A 16,813-nucleotide genomic window follows, 5' to 3' on the forward strand; every position below is an offset into this window, starting at 1 on the left:
CTTCTGTTAACCCGGAAAGGCTTGTAAAAGCCGACCAATCAGGTCCTCGTGCTCGCCCCTTAAAGAGGTAGCGCTTTAAATTGCCCGGCAGAGAAGGAAGGAATTCGTGTGTTGGGTAACTTCCAGCTCAGTGGGGATAGTGATCAGGTAACCCCAGTGAGAAGGAAACAGGGGTTTCATTGCTTATCTCGTGTCTTCTTCCTGCTTCATCCCTGGGCGCCTTCAAATCCAGGCTAAAGGTTTACCTGTTTGATGCTGTTTTTAATTCCTAACCTGTCACCTGCTCTTAACCTTTATCTTGTTTTCCTCTCTTTCCCTATGTGTCCTATCTGTCTGTCCTGTCTATCCTGATTTAGATTGTAAGCTCTTCGGAGCAGGGACTGTCTTTTCTTCATGGTCAACTGTGAAGCGCTGCGTACGACTGGTAGCGCTATAGAAATGATTTGTAGTAGTATTTATAAAGTGCTACCAGGGTTACGCAGCACTGTACAATTAAACACAGAGGACAGTCCCTGCTCGAAGGAGCTTACAATCTAAAGGTAGTGCATGCTTTCCTTTTATGTTTCTCCTGTGAGGCCCATCTTACCACCCCCCCCCCCCCTAAATTTTCTGTTAAATGTTTTTATATTTCCCTGGTCGATAAACCGACAACATCTGGCCTAACCTCTCTGGAGGAGGAGATGGAACAGGTTTGAACTCTTTGAAAAAGTACAAAGACCAGGGGACACTCAGTGACATTATGAAAATACTTTTAAAACAAATATGAGGAAATATTTTTGTACTCAAAGAATAGTTACGCTCGGGAACTCGCTGCCAGAGGACGTGGTGTGTATCTAGGTTTTGAAAAAAAAAAAAGGTTTGGACAAGTTCCTGGAGGAAAAGTCTATAGTCTGTTATTGAGATAAGATGTGGGGAAGTCACTGCTTGCCCTGGGATTGATAATAATTGGGTTTTTTGCCAGGTACTTGTGACCTTGATTGGCCACTGTTGGAAGCAGGATACTGGGCTAGATTGGCTATTGGTCTGACCCAGTATGGAAATTCTTATGTTATGATGGCAGCAATATTAAGCAACCATGTAATGGAAGAATAGTCTAATGGTTACTGTAATGGCTTGTGAACCAGCGGTACCAGGTTTGATTCCCACTGCCGGTCTTTGTGTCCCTGTGCAAGTCACCTAACCCTCCCTTTACCTCGGTTACAAAAATCTAGATTGTAAGCCACTAGGGACAAATATATTACCTGTATATAAATATAATGAAAAATCCCATCAATGGGGGCTGATGTAGACCTTTGCACTAACATTTATCACATGGCTTCCTAACACAAGAGTAATGCCAAAGTTTTGCTCCTCAGTGCAATAAACAAATATGCAAATTAGCCTGCATGAAAAACCTGTGCTAATATGGGAGAGTATACCAGGCACACATGGATCTGTATTAGTGGCCACAATATCTTGGAATGCCACTAAGGCCTGCCATTTTCATGGTATAATGGCATCATGCTGACTTGCACTCGTATTCTGTAGCAGAATGATACCATTACAGAATTGGCACGGAGCACATGGCATTGGGGCACCCAAACTGAACCCCCAATTTATAGAATCATTCTGATGTTCTAAATGTTTTAATGTTCTTTGATTTCATGTCTATTGCTTTGAACACAGGACATTTCTGTACCACAAGAAATAAGTACATAAGCACCCCATACTGGGAAAAGACCAAGGGTCCATCAAGCCCAACATCTCTGTAGTGTATGGGCAAGCAAGGTTTGTAGGTGGGAAGATCAATTGACTTCCAGAACAAGGCCAAATTAAGCTTGGCAGCATTTAAATCTTTTGAAACAGAAAAAAATTGCAAACTACTGAGGTATGTTTTTATTAATCGCCCTCCCTATTCCAAATTGTATAGCCTTCCAAGATGCATGGGCTTTAGGGAATATGGGTTATGGTCCCCCTCTCATCCAGTCTCTAACAACCCTCTGATACTCTTGGAAAAAACCTGGCCAGTCCAGATGGAGTTAGATCAAGGAGATTTGATAACAGGAGATGGCATGAGCCTATCTAGCCTGAAGCCAGTAGGTGGAGCTTGTTGCTCTATCAATTTAATTGTTTGGGTGTGGCCAAGATGGCGGCAGCTGCATGGGGAGAATTAAAACTTCCTTGAGTGGAGACTACCTTCAGCCTTGTGACATCATACCAATATCCTGTTATCAAACTTTCTTGAGTTAGATACCTTCCTATGTAAAACTGAGCAAGTCAGTTAACCCTCCATTGCCCCAGGTACAACAGTAGTACAATGTGCTACTTAGACTATGAGCCCACCTGTAAAATTAAACTGTAAAAACCGCTTAGGTCTAAGCGGTATATAAAAATGAAATGAAAAATGAAATAATTATTTTCCTGAACATGGACAACAAATGGAGTGTGTGAGATGTCACTCTGCATCTGTGCTCCTTTATGCTTATCCCACGCATGTTTGAATTCCGTTACCGTTTTCATTTCCACCACCTCCCGCGGGAGGGCATTCCAAGCATCCACTACTAGCCGGTGGTTGGGAGGCAGGGCTGGTGGTTGGGATGGTGACAGTGAGGATAGTGCTGGGCAGACTTATACGGTCTGTGCCAGAGCCGGTGGTTGGGAGGCGGGGATAGAGCTGGGCAGACTTATACGGTCTGTGCCAGAGCCAGTGGTTGGGAGGCAGGGATAGTGCTGGACAGACTTGTACGGTCTGTGCCAGAGCCGGTGGTTGGGAGGCAGGGCTGGTGGTTGGGAGGTGAGGATAGTGCTGGGCAGACTTATACGGTCTGTGCCCTGAAGAGCACAGGTACAAATCAAAGTAGGGTATACACAAAAAGCAGCAAATATGAGTTATCTTGTTGGGCAGACTGGATGGACCGTGCAGGTCTTTTCTGCTGTCATCTACTATGTTACTATGCATCTGTGCTCAATAATCCTCCTCTTGCCATTGGGCCCTGTGAACTACAGGGGAAGGACCACACATGGATCTGTTTATACCAGATAACTACAAGGCCCTTGGTAGAAGACAATGCTCCACAAAGCCCAATTAGCTCAGATTCAATTTGGTTAAGCTTCTCCGTCACCTGGCTCCTTACAAAATGTGGCAATTGCATATATTTATAGTAATGGAAAGGAGAAAGCCGGTATTCCCACTATAAAGTTGCAGAAGGAATCAGTTATCCGTTATCATAGACTTGACCCAGGGCTGCCTGCACTTTTTAGTCATTTTGTTCCCTTTTAATAATGGAAAAAATTGAGGCTCAGGAAGTGGCTGCAACTTAGTTTTGTGGTGGAACTTTCTGTATTGTAGTGGTTTAACACGTAACTGCTATGTTTATTTACTTCCTCTACCCTTTACAAACAGAACCTGAGGAAGATGTCTGCTCCTAACCCACCAGGTCACACCTGGAGTAGGAAGTGGAAAGAGAGGAAGAGGAGGAGGAGGATCCCTTAGATCAGATGATCTCCCGCTCTGGCTGTGCCGCCTTTCATTATGCGCTGCAGGAGTGCATGTCCGAGCAACGGGACTGGAGAAGTGTCAGCAGCAGGTGCAGCTCTTCAAGGACTGCATGCAGGAACAACAGCAAAGCGCATGCAAGAACTGCAGAAGAGGCAAAAATAGACAGCAGAGAGCCCAGGAGCAGACCCCAGGCCCAAGCCCACTCCAGTGGAAGGCGGCTATAGCCCTCTAGCTGTGTTCTGAAGATGGCCTCGGGGAGAAGGGAGGGAGAGGTGTTGGGGCATTTGTGCCTGGTTCATAAATGCAGAAGCTAAGACTTCAAATCTAGGTTTTGCTTAAAAAAAATTGCTGTGGATTTCTCAAATGTTATGCCAAAAACTTTAAATCCATTTGCATTTTCGATTTACAAAATCTGCATGAACAATAAATCAAAATTAACATGTGCTGTACTGAGGTGGCCAAGCGGAGGATACAGCAATACGTACATTCTGCCCACCCAACCTCCAGCAGGTTGCAGGAAGGCAACATACTGCTTTAGACACCAACATAAGCTGTCTGGGCGTAGGTGGGAGTGTGAGTAAGCACTCAAGGATTAGGTGGGAGGATAGTGGGGCTAAGAAATTGAGTAGAGATCAGGAGGACAATGAGAACTAAGTGACAGGGTGAGGGTTATGAGTAGAGCTCTGAGACTGAGTTCAGAAAAATGGGGAGGATGCCACTGCTCATGGAGACTGGTTTGTTAGGGTTTAATTTCAAGTCTTATTCTTTGTGATGGTCTTCTTTTACCATATAGGATTGGTGTAGAAATCCAGCTTGTTTCTATTTCCAGTTTGGAAAAGAAACGTGAAGTTAGATAAAGACCATATAGCCTCTCCAGTCTGCCCATCCTACTACTACTACTACTACTATTTAGCATTTCTATAGCGCTACAAGGCGTACGCAGCGCTGCACAAACATAGAAGAAAGACAGTCCCTGCTCAAAGAGCTTACAATCTAATGCTATCTACTCTCCCTTCCACATCCTCTACTTGTCACAAGCTTTATTGAATTCAGATACAGTCCTTCATCTCCACCACCTCCACTAGACCAGTTGCAGAGCTGACTCTTCAAAGGTAGATGTGCTGCTGTGTAGGGTAGGGTAAGCTTTCAGACGCTGCTGGGTTTGGTGTTTTTACTTCACACAGTGTCTGGCAGTGGAGGGGGTTGGTGTTGCTGTTACTGATGTGATACCAGACTTTAAAGAGAATTATTCTCATGTTGAGTGGTAGAGTGAAACACCACACTTTGGTTCTGCTCCTTTTGTTGATGGTACTGGGAGTTCTGTTGGTGGGATGGGAATGTCCTATGTGCATGAATACGCTATACGAGTTAAACAATGACATTATAGGGTGATTTTTTAAAAAATTTATAGACGTCTTTATTATGCATTGTTAATACAGAACAAAGCAATACTCAACTCTACCACATCGCATAAGTGGAACAGTATTCTTAATGTAAACACAAAAGTATGTAACGTAGAAAGCACAAATACAAGTAATCATGCTATTAAACAAACTATACTTCAAGATTTTTCAATTTTGTTGATGATAGATACCCCTTTCCCCTAACTACCCACCTCCCCCAACCCACCCAATAAATTCCCCTTCTAAAGCCTCTAACACCCCCCTCTACCCCATCCTTTCATCCAAACCAATCACCTTTTAATCAGAACACACATTCAAGAAGGGTCTCCAAACCCTTTCCCATTTAGGCAAGGTTTTCCTTTTCACTGCTGTCAAACTCTCCATCTCACATATATAACGCACCTTAGAAATCCAGCCTACCAATGAGGGGAACAATGGAGACTTCCGACTCTTTGCCAAGTTTATTCGAGCCGCATGCAAGGCTCCCCTCACCAATAAACACTGACTCAATGTAAGTCCCTCCGGCCTCTGCCCAAGTAAAAAGACCGCAGGATGCCACTGTACAGACCTACCCACCCGAACCTGAAGACAAGACTGCACACCTTTCCAGTAGGCCTTTGCCTTGGAACAAGACCAGCAAATATGCCCCATGGTCCCAATCCCCCACATTCTCCTCCAGCAACCATCCAACACCGTAGCAAACATATGATGCAACGTGCCGGAGTAAGGTACCACCTATAAAACATTCTAGGTGATTTTAAAGCATTTTCCCCAGGTAAAGATGGTTTTACACACATGCATGCATTAAAAGTATGGATAGGAAAAACGTGTTTACTTTTCACTTTACGTCTGCATAGGCATTCCCAGGGCTGTAGTTGGGTGGAGCAGAGGTCGAGATGTATATATACACAGATTATGTATTCTCACATATTTACACTTTTCTTCAGACGGTGCAAATCTGCTGCACCAATGTGTCTGGGATCCAGGAGCCTATTTTATTAAAGAACAATATGCCAATGTTGCCTTTATAAAAACCTCACACTGACTATTCAACAAGTCCCCCAATAAGCTCTCTTATCGGGTAAAGAGTAACTTGGCTACTCTACGCACATGCCTTGAGGCTGTCATGCTTAGGCCGTTGTAACTCTCTCCTTATAAGTCATCCCAAGATTTATTGGCACCTTGGTGGATTGCTGGAATGGTTGGTTAAAAGATTCAACACCATCTATTAAATATGGAGTTATCAAATTATGGGGAAAAATATTGGATCTTTAGTGTACATCTGTTCAATCAGGGGCTTTAAATGAGGAACGGGATTGAATTAGTTTTGTTGTAATCATATGATCTGTGCCAAAAGACCACACTGACACCATTTGGGAGGTATGAACATTACATAAAACCAACTACCTGATTAACATAAAAATAAGAGTGGAGATTATCATCTCAGAGGTAGCAGCTATTATCCTATCACTGTTTTTCCTACCTCCTATCATAATAATCATTGTCCTTGTAATTAAAAACAAAAAGTATGGATTTGCAATACAAGACGTATGAAGAGAGACTTGCTGAACTAAACATGTATACTCTGGAGGAAAGGAGAACAGGGGTGATATGATACAGACGTTCAAATATTTGAAAGGTATTAATCCGCAAACGAACCTTTTCCGGAGATGGGAAGGTGGTAGAACGAGAGGACATGAAATGAGATTGAAGGGGGGCGACTCAAGAAAAATGTCAGGAAGTATTTCCATATCATCAAGCTGATCAATCCATAGACTGGTGGGTTGTGTCCATCTACCAGCAGGTGGAGATAGAGAGCAAACTTTTGCCTCCCTATATGTGGTCATGTGCTGCCGGAAACTCCTCAGTATGTTCTCTATCTCAGCAGGTGGTGGTCACACACAGCAGCAGCTCTGGCTAGGCCTCCAAGCCTAATCCTTAGGTTTTGTTGAGGCCTGGGGTTGAGGGCTCTTTTGAGCAAGTGCAAACCTGGTGGTGCCAGGTCCCTCCTTTTCTCCCCCCCCCCGCTGGCTCCGTTTAAAAAAAAAAAAAAAAAATTTTAAACGTCTTTAAAGGCGTTTAATTCGACGTTTCTTTAAACGTTCATTGCAGCTACTCACTGGGACACCAGTTCGTTACAGCTCGGAGCGGCAAGCAGGTAATTTTACCTTTTTATAGCGGGCAGGGGGTTCCCCGATTCTTCTCCTCGTGGCATATGGCGTCGGAGGGCGAGGGCGCAAAGGGTCGCTCCCCGGATCGCTGGAGCGCTTCTAGAGGGGATGCGGGGGTTTTACAACCTGATTCGCCCTTGATGGGTGACAGTTTAGTGACCGATGAATGTCCCGGTCGTTCCTCCGGCGTGGCGGTTTTTTCCCGCCATAAACGCCCATCCCCCGCTCCTCGCCTCCGCCATCTTGGCCGGCCACGCGCGCTCGGACGGCTCCTTCGTGGGCCGCCCTTGAGGTTGGAGACATTAATGCCATGAACGCCCTTAATTTGGGCGACGGCACAAGCGGCTAAAGTTAAGCGCCGTTCTTCCCGCGCGGCTCCTTCGCGGAGTTTCGCGCCGGACGCCATTTTGGATGCGCAGCATGTCTCTCCCCGCTATTGCAAGCGCCGGTTGAGAGTGCGTCTAGGGCTGTTGCCCAGGCTGCGGAAGTGCACAGTCTGGGGGGTTTCTCCCCCGAGTTTGTTTTGCTGCTGCATCAGGCTTTCCTCATGCAAAACGCTGCCCCTGCTCCCTCTTCTGATAAAGAGGTTGAGGTTCCCAGAGGTAAACGCCCTCGGGTTGATTTCCAGGCCTTGGAGGACTTTGTCTCCTCCGATGTAGATGAGGGCAGCGTGTCTGAGGTCTCCCAACGGTCCTTTGCGGATTCCTTGGAGGAGATAGATCCCCGCTCGGATGGAGCGGATGACCCCTCTGCAGCGCGGCTTTTTAGCCCAGAGGATTTGCCCAACCTGTTTTTACAGGCCATGGACACTTTGAAGATTTCCTCTCCGGAGGACGTCTCTCCCTCAGCCCCTGTTGGCTCTGCCATTATGCTGGGGACGAAGCGCCTGCTAGATCCTTCCACGTGCATGATGCCATGCACATTAATTGCGGCTCAATGGGATGTCCCGGAAACGAGCCTTAAAGTGGCTAGGGCTATGTCCCGCCTCTATCCTTTGGCTGTGAGTGAACGTGAGGCCTATCTGTGGCCTACCGTGGATTCTTTAATCACTGCGGTGACTAAGAAAACGGCGTTGCCGGTGGAAGGTGGCACGGCCCTAAAGGACGCCCAAGACAGAAGATTGGAGGCGGTCTTAAGGTCGTCCTTTGAGGCAGCTGCTTTAAGTTTGCAGGCCTCAGTTTGCGGCTCCTATGTGGCCAGGGCGTGCCTGACTATGGTGCAGCGGGCTTCCCCCCGGATCTTTCCTTGAGGGCTGATTGGCCGGCCCTGGAATCGGGCTTAGCCTATTTGGCAGACTTGCTGTATGATGTCTTGAGAGCCTCAGCTAAAGGCATGGCTCAGACAGTCTCTGCGCGGCGGTGGTTGACCACGCCTCTAAATCCCGCCTGGCTAGATTGCCTTTTAAAGGCAAGCTGCTCTTTGGGGTCGAGCTGGACAAAATCGTGACCGATCTCGGCACGTCTAAGGGCAAGAAATTACCAGAGGTCAGGGCTCGGGCTAGTACTCGTCCCGGTACCTCCAGAGGACGGTTGCTGGAAGCCCGTCGGTACCGCCCGGGCAAGTCGGGTTCCTCTGCCCCCTCTTCCTTCAAGAGGAATTTCTCCCCCAAGCAGCATTCCTTTCGCAGAGACCGCCGTCCCGGAGGTGCTCCCCCGTCCTCCCCCAGGGTCTCGTACCCGATGACGGGGCCTTGGTCCACGTCCCAGTGCAGATTGGAGGACGGCTGTCCTCGTTTCTGGGCGAGTGGACCTCTATAACTTCAGACGCGTGGGTGCTGGAAGTCATCAGAGACGGCTACAAGCTAGAGTTCTGCCAACCCTTAAGAGACGGGTTTGTACTCTCTCCCTGCAAGTCTCCGGTCAAGCTGTGGCAGTGCAGCAGACCTTGGACAACTGATCCGCCTGGGTGCGGTCGTTCCGGTGCCAAAAAATCAGATTGGCAAGGGACGTTACTCCATTTACTTTGTGTTCCAAAGAAAGGAGGTTCTGTCCGGCCTATCCTCGACCTCAAAGGGGTCAATCGGGCCTGGAAAGTGAGGCACTTTCGCATGGAGACTCTCCGCTCTGTTATAGCGGCAGTGAAGGCAGGAGAGTTCTTGGCTTCCTTGGACATCAAGGAAGCGTACCTGCATATTCCCATCTGGCCTCCTCTCCAACGCTTTCTGCGTTTTACAGTCCTGAGACGACACTTCCAGTTCAGAGCCCTCCCTTTCGGGTTGGCTACTGCTCCGCGGACCTTTCCAAAGTAATGGGGGTCATAGCGGCCTTCTGCTAAAGGAAGGAGTACAAGTCCATCCTTATCTGGACGACTGGTTGATCCGAGCCCCCTCTTATGCAGAGTGCGGCAAAGCTATGGACCGGGTAGTTGCTCTTGTGAGCTCCCTGGGATGGATCATCAACTGGAAGAAGAGCCAGCTGCGCCCGACTCAGTCCCTGGAGTATCTGGGAGTTCGATTCGACACCCAAGTGGGCAGAGTGTTCCTGCCAGACAATCGGATTGTCAAGCTTCAGGCTCAGGTGGACTAGTTCCTAGTAGCCTCTCCTATTCGGGCTTGGGACTACGTGCAGCTGTTGGGCTCTATGACGGCCACGATGGAAGTAGTGCCCTGGGCCAGGGCTCATATGAGACCACTACAGCTATCTCTGCTGCTGCGCTACTCCGATGTCGGAGGATTATGCTGTGCGCCTTGCGTGGACCCAGCAGTGCGCAAGGCGCTGAGCTGGTGGACGCAGACAGACAAGTTGTCTGCAGGATTGCCTCTGGTGACCCCGGAGTGGATTGTCGTCACGACAGACGCCTCTTTGATGGGCTGGGGAGCCCACTGCTTGGGAAGGACAGCGCAGGGGCTCTAGTCTCCTGCAGAGGCAAGTGGTCTATCAACCTCCTGGAACTCAGAGCCATTCGGTTGGTGTTATTGGAGTTCATCCCGGTACTGGTGTTGTAGCCTGTACGGGTCCTGTCGGACAATGCCACGGCTGTGGCCTATATCAACCGCCAGGGAGGTACCAAGAGCGCCCCTCTAGCCAAGGAGGCTATGAGTCTTTGCCAGTGGGCGGAAGCGAACCTGGAGCAGCTTTCAGCGGCCCACATTGCCGGAGTCATGAATGTCAAGGCGGACTTTCTCAGTCGCCATACCTTGGAGCCCGGAGAGTGGCAACTATCTGCTCAGGCGTTCTTGGACATCACGAAGCGCTGGGGCCAGCCGAGCCTAGATCTGATGGCGTCATCGGCCAATTGCCAAGTGCCGCGCTTTTTCAGCAGAGGACGGGACCCTCGATCCCTGGGAGTAGATGCTCTTCTCCAACAGTGGCCGACACAAGAGCTCCTCTATGTGTTCCCGCCCTGGCCCATGTTGGGCAGGGTGCTAGACCGGGTGGCAAAGCATCCCGGCAGGGTAATCCTGGTGGGTCCGGATTGGCCCAGACGTCCCTGGTATGCGGACTTGATCAGGCTCTCAGTCGACGATCCTCTGCGGCTGTCAGTGGAGCAGGGCCGGTTACATCAGGGTCCCGTGGTGATGGAGGATCCCTCCCTTTGGTCTTACGGCCTGGCTATTGAGCGGCAGCGTCTGAGGAAGAAGGGCTTCTCAGACAAGGTCATCGCCACTATGCTGAGAGCGAGGAAACGCTCTACTTCTACTGCTTACGCCAGGGTTTGGCGTATCTTTGCAGCATGGTGTGAAGCAGGCTCACTTTCTCCCTTCACTGCTCCAATTTCTTCAGTGTTGGCGTTCCTGCAAGAAGGTCTGGAGAAAGGCCTGTCGCTCAGTTCCCTTAAAGTCCAGGTAGCGGCTCTGGCTTGCTTCAGGGGCCGCCTGAAGGGTGCTTCCCTGGCTTCGCAGCCGATGTGGTGCGCTTTCTCAAGGGAGTTAATCACCTGCGCCCTCCTCTGCACTCAGTGGTGCCTGCGTGGAATCTCAACCTGGTGCTAAGAGCATTGCAGAAGCCGCCTTTTGAACCCTTGTCGAGGGCATCTCTGAAAGACCTGACGTTGAAAGCAGTCTTTTTGGTGGCTATCACTTCAGCCAGAAGAGTTTCCGAGCTCCAGGCGCTCTCATGTCGAGAGCCTTTTCTGCAGTTCACTGAGGCAGGAGTGACTATTCGCACAGTGCCTTCCTTCCTGCCCAAGATTGTTTCTCGCTTCCATGTGAATCAGCAGCTCTGTCTCCCTTCCTTTCGTAGGGAGGACTACCCAGAGGAGTACTCTGCTCTTAAATATCTGGATGTGAGACGAGTCATCTTCAGATACTTGGAAGTGACCAATGATTTCCGGAAATCGGATCATCTGTTTGTCCTGTTTGTAGGTCCTCGTAAGGGTCTGCAGGCTGCTAAGCCTACAGTGGCAAGATGGGTCAAGGAAGCCATTGCAGCGGCTTATGTGGCCGCGGGGAAGGTGCCGCCTATCCAGCTGAAGGCTCACTCCACGAGAGCTCAGGCGGCCTCGATGGCAGAGGCCGGATCCGTCTCCTTGGAAGAGATATGCAAGGCGGCAACTTGGGCTTCGGCTCATACATTCTCCAAGCATTACCGTTTGACTGTGGCTGCACGGGCGGAGGCCCGGTTTGGAGCTTCAGTGTTGAGGTCAGGGATTTCAATGTCCCGCCCTGGGTGAGTACTGCTTCGGTACATCCCACCAGTCTATGGATTGATCAGCTTGATGATATGGAAGGTAAAATTATGTATAATCATACCTGATAATTTTCTTTCCATTAATCATAGCTGATCAATCCATAGCCCCTCCCAGATATCTGTTTTTATTCTAGTTGCATTTCAGGTTCAAGTTTAGTCTTCAGTTATTTCAGAAAGACTTCGTGTTCAAGTTCTTTCACTTGGATTCTTCAAGAGTTGAGACGAGTTTGTGTTACAGTGAGCTGCATTCCTCTCCCCTCCGTTTTACGGGCTGGATTGAGACATAAATTCTGCCGGCACTCCCTCCCGCTTCGTGCGGCTGTAGGGCAGCTTTGTACCCCTCCCGCTTCGGCGGGTTAGGGTCAGTCAGCTCCTCCCGCGGTTGCGGTTGCAGGATAAGCCAGATCCCCCCGCGGCGGGTGTGGTGTCCCTCCCCCGCTCCGCGGGGATGAGCTGGACGGATTCCCCTCCCCCACTTGTGTGGGGATGAGCTGGGTTAATTCCCCTCCCCCGTTTCGGCGGTGGTGAGCTGGGCAGAGTGTCCCTTCGTGGGTGTAATTCTCTAAGTGCTGAGTCCTGCGGATGGAGCTTTGATATCGACATACTGAGGAGTTTCCGGCAGCACATGACCACATATAGGGAGGCAAAAGTTTGCTCTCTATCTCCACCTGCTGGTAGATGGACACAACCCACCAGTCTATGGATTGATCAGCTATGATTAATGGAAAGAAAATTATCAGGTATGATTATACATAATTTTACCTTTTCATGGAGAGAGTAGTGGATGCTTGGAATGCCCTCCCGCGGGAGGTGGTGGAAATGAAAACGGTAACGGAATTCAAACATGCGTGGGATAAGCATAAAGGAATCCTGTGCCGAAGGAATGGATCGGGATCAAGATCGGGAGGCGGGGCTGGTGGTTGGGAGGCAGGGATAGTGGTTGGGAGGCAGGGATAGCGCTGGGCAGACTTATACGGTCTGTGCCAGAGCCGGTGGTGGGCAGCGGGACTGGTGGTTGGGAGGCGGGGATAATGCTGGACAGACTTGTACGGTCTGTGCCCTGAGAGCACAGGTACAATCAAAGTAGGGTATACACAAAAAGCAGCAATATGAGTTATCTGTTGGGCAGACTGGATGGACCATGCAGGTCGTTTTCTGCCGTCATCTACTATGTTACTATGTTTTAATTACAAAGACCAATGACTGTATCATGTGAGCTGTTTTCCAATAGCTGCTGCCTCTGAGTTGATGGTTTGCCACTCTCAATGTTTTTGGTTTGCCTTTAGAAAATAGGCACCGTGGTATAAAAGATCTTCCCCTCCCCATGTAAATGGAGAGATAGCATTGGGAGGAGGGGGTGGAGGTGGGGAATGGACTTGGTGGGTTTGCTGAGCCCGTCCATCCAGAAAGGCATCCAGCCTCTCCCCGACTGGTTTCTGCGTCATACCAACCAGCAAGAAATCTTGAGTTCTGTAAAAAGCCCTGTGAGAGGTTCCATCTTTTTATTTTGGGCGATTTGAGGAATGTCGCTCAGCTATATTTATAACAGTTGGTCTGCAACTTTGGAATGCTTTGCCTCTAAGAGGCAGATGCACTAAACGTTTTTCATCGTTAAATGAGCCCTCGGGGAAGAATTTCCGATCCTTTCCATGCACTAAAGCCTATTTTTCGACGGTAGTAGCAGCTAACGAAAACGGAATGGAGATGAGCAATTAGTGTGAAAACCCATTGAACGACATGCACTAACCTTTTCGATTGCCTTTACGCAGGAAAAAGGCAGGAAAGGCAGGAAAACTAACGAGAGGTCTGGACCTCTCGTTAGGACAGCTCCGTGGCAGGAAAAAGTGTTAAGTGAAAAAATAAACAAACTTTGAGCCAATCCCAGCGCATTAGCAGAGCTAAAAGCGCTGTGATTGGTCCAAAGGACCTCAGAAATCACATAAAAAAATAAAAATAAAAAAAGGATCGGGAGGGGGCAAGGGCGCTCATCAGGAGCGTCCTGTACGGACGGCCTTGCCCCCCCCCCCCGCCGCTCCCCTTTCCGCCGCTCCCCCACCCCCCGAAAAAGCAAAATTGTAGCAGCCCCTGCCCCCCTCCCTTCCTCACTACTCTCAGCTCCGCTCCCGACATCCTCCGTCTGTGCCCCGCCCCCTTTGGGGGTCGTCGCCGCCATTCCCCTTCTCCATCGGGCCCCCCTCCCTCTTACCGGGCCCGTGCAGCGCCTCTTCCTCTGTCCGAAGGCGCTGCACGGGCAAGAAGAACGCTGAATCAGCTGATGCCTGCCTTCGCGATAGAGCGTCTTTCTCCTCCTGGGCCCGCCCCTGTCTGACGTCAGTAACCTACGTAGGTTACTGACGTCAGACAGGGGCGGGCCCAGGAGGAGAAAGACGCTCTATCGCGAAGGCAGGCATCAGCTGATTCAGCGTTCTTCTTGCCCGTGCAGCGCCTTCGGACAGAGGAGAGAGGCGCTGCACGGGCCCGGTAAGAGAAGGGGGGCCCGATGGAGAAGGGGAATGGCGGCGACGATCCCCAAAGGGGGCGGGGCACAGACGGAGGATGTCGGGAGGCGGAGCTGAGAGTAGTGAGGAAGGGAGGGGGCAGGGGCTTCTACAAGTTTGCTTTTTCGGGGTGGGGGGCAGCGGAAAGTGGGACAGCGGGGGGGGGGCAAGGCCGTCCGTACAGGACGCTCCTGATGAGCGCCCTTGCCCCCTCCCGATCCTTTTTTTATTTTATTTTTTATGTGATTTCTGAGGTCCTTTGGACCAATCACAGCGCTTTTAGCTCTGCTAATGCGCTGGATTGGCTCAAAGTTTGTTTATTTTTTCACTTAACACTTTTTCCTGCCACGGAGCTGTCCTAACGAGAGGTCCAGACCTCTCGTTAGTTTTCTGCCTTTTTCCTGCCTTTTTCCTGCGTAAAGGCAATCGGAAAAGGTTAGTGCATGTCGTTTCAATGGGTTTTCACACTAATTGCTCATCTCCATTCCGTTTTCGTTAGCTGCTACTACCGTCGAAAAATAGGCTTTAGTGCATGGAAAGGATCGGAAATTCTTCCCGAGGGCTCATTTAACGATGAAAACGTTTAGTGCATCTGCCTCTTAGAGGCAAAGCATTCCAAAGTTGCAGACCAACTGTTATAAATATGCTGAGCGACATTCCTCAAATCGCCCAAAATAAAAAGATGGAACCTCTCACAGGGCTTTATTTACAGAACTCAAGATTTCTTGCTGGTTGGTATGACGCAGAAACCAGTCGGGAGAGGCTGGATGCCTTTCTGGATGGACGCTCAGCAAACCCACCAAGTCCCATTCCCCACCTCCACCCCCTCCTCCCAATGCTATCTCTCCATTTACATGGGGAGGGGGGAAGATCATTTTATAACACGGTGCCTATTTTCTAAAGGCAAACCAAAAAACATTGAGAGTGGCAAACCATCAACTCAGAGGCAGCAGCTATTGGAAAACAGCTCACATGATACAGTCATTGGTCTTTGTAATTAAACATAGTAACATAGTAGATGACGGCAGAAACGACCTGCATGGTCCATCCAGTCTGCCCAACAAGATAACTCATATTTGCTGCTTTTTGTGTATACCCTACTTTGATTGTACCTGTGCTCTTCAGGGCACAGACCGTACAAGTCTGTCCAGCATTATCCCCCCTCCCAACCACCAGTCCCGCTGCCCACCACCGGCTCTGGCACAGACCGTATAAGTCTGCCCAGCGCTATCCCTGCCTCCCAACCACTATCCTGCCTCCCAACCACCAGCCCCGCCTCCCGATCTTGATCCCGATCCATTCCTTCGGCACAGGATTCCTTTATGCTTATCCCACGCATGTTTGAATTCCGTTACCGTTTTCATTTCCACCACCTCCCGCGGGAGGGCATTCCAAGCATCCACTACTCTCTCCATGAAAAAGGTAAAATTATGTATAATCATACCTGATAATTTTCTTTCCATTAATCATAGCTGATCAATCCATAGACTGGTGGGTTGTGTCCATCTACCAGCAGGTGGAGATAGAGAGCAAACTTTTGCCTCCCTATATGTGGTCATGTGCTGCCGGAAACTCCTCAGTATGTCGATATCAAAGCTCCATCCGCAGGACTCAGCACTTAGAGAATTACACCCACGAAGGGACACTCTGCCCAGCTCACCACCGCCGAAACGGGGAGGGGAATTAACCCAGCTCATCCCCACACAAGTGGGGGAGGGGAATCCGTCCAGCTCATCCCCGCGGAGCGGGGAGGGACACCACACCCGCCGATGCGGGGGGTGGCTTATCCTGCAACCGCAACCGCGGAGGAGCTGACTGACCCTAACACCGCCGAAGCGGGAGGGGTACAAAGCTGCCCTACAGCCGCACGAAGCGGGAGGGAGTGCCGGCAGAATTTATGTCTCAATCCAGCCCCGTAAAACGGAGGGGAGAGGAATGCAGCAGCTCACTGTAACACAAACTCGTCTCAACTCTTGAAGAATCCAAGTGAAAGAACTTGAACACGAAGTCTTTCTGAAATAACTGAAGACTAAACTTGAACCTGAAATGCAACTAGAATAAAAACAGATATCTGGGAGGGCTATGGATTGATCAGCTATGATTAATGGAAAGAAAATTATCAGGTATGATTATACATAATTTTACCTTCCATATCATCAAGCTGATCAATCCATAGACTGGTGGGATGTACCGAAGCAGTACTCACCCAGGGCGGACATTGAAATCCCTGACCTCAACACTGAAGCTCCAAACCGGGCCTCCGCCCGTGCAGCCACAGTCCAACGGTAATGCTTGGAGAATGTATGAGCCGAAGCCCAAGTTGCCGCCTTGCATATCTCTCCAAGGAGACGGATCCGGCCTCTGCCATCGAGGCCGCCTGAGCTCTCGTGGAGTGAGCCTTCTGGATAGGCGGCACCTTCCCCGCGGCCACATAAGCCGCTGCAATGGCTTCCTTGACCCATCTGCCACTGTAGGCTTAGCAGCCTGCAGACCCTTACGAGGACCTACAAACAGGACAACATGATCCGATTTCCGGAAATCATTGGTCACTTCCAAGTATCTGAAGATGACTCGTCTCACATCCAGATATTTAAGAGCAGAGTACTCCTCTGGGTAGTCCTCCCTACGAAAGGAA

At 49.7% G+C, this 16,813-nt stretch overlaps 1 pseudogene; it reads left to right on the forward strand.

Annotated features, from left to right (window-relative positions):
- Positions 1 to 3,394: 3,394 nt before the first annotated feature.
- LOC115468221 lies at positions 3,395 to 3,710 on the forward strand (annotated as a pseudogene).
- The last annotated feature ends 13,103 nt before the right edge of the window (positions 3,711 to 16,813 follow it).

Source organism: Microcaecilia unicolor, chromosome 4 (genome assembly GCF_901765095.1).
Source record: "Microcaecilia unicolor chromosome 4, aMicUni1.1, whole genome shotgun sequence".
Classification (NCBI taxonomy): domain Eukaryota; kingdom Metazoa; phylum Chordata; class Amphibia; order Gymnophiona; family Siphonopidae; genus Microcaecilia; species Microcaecilia unicolor.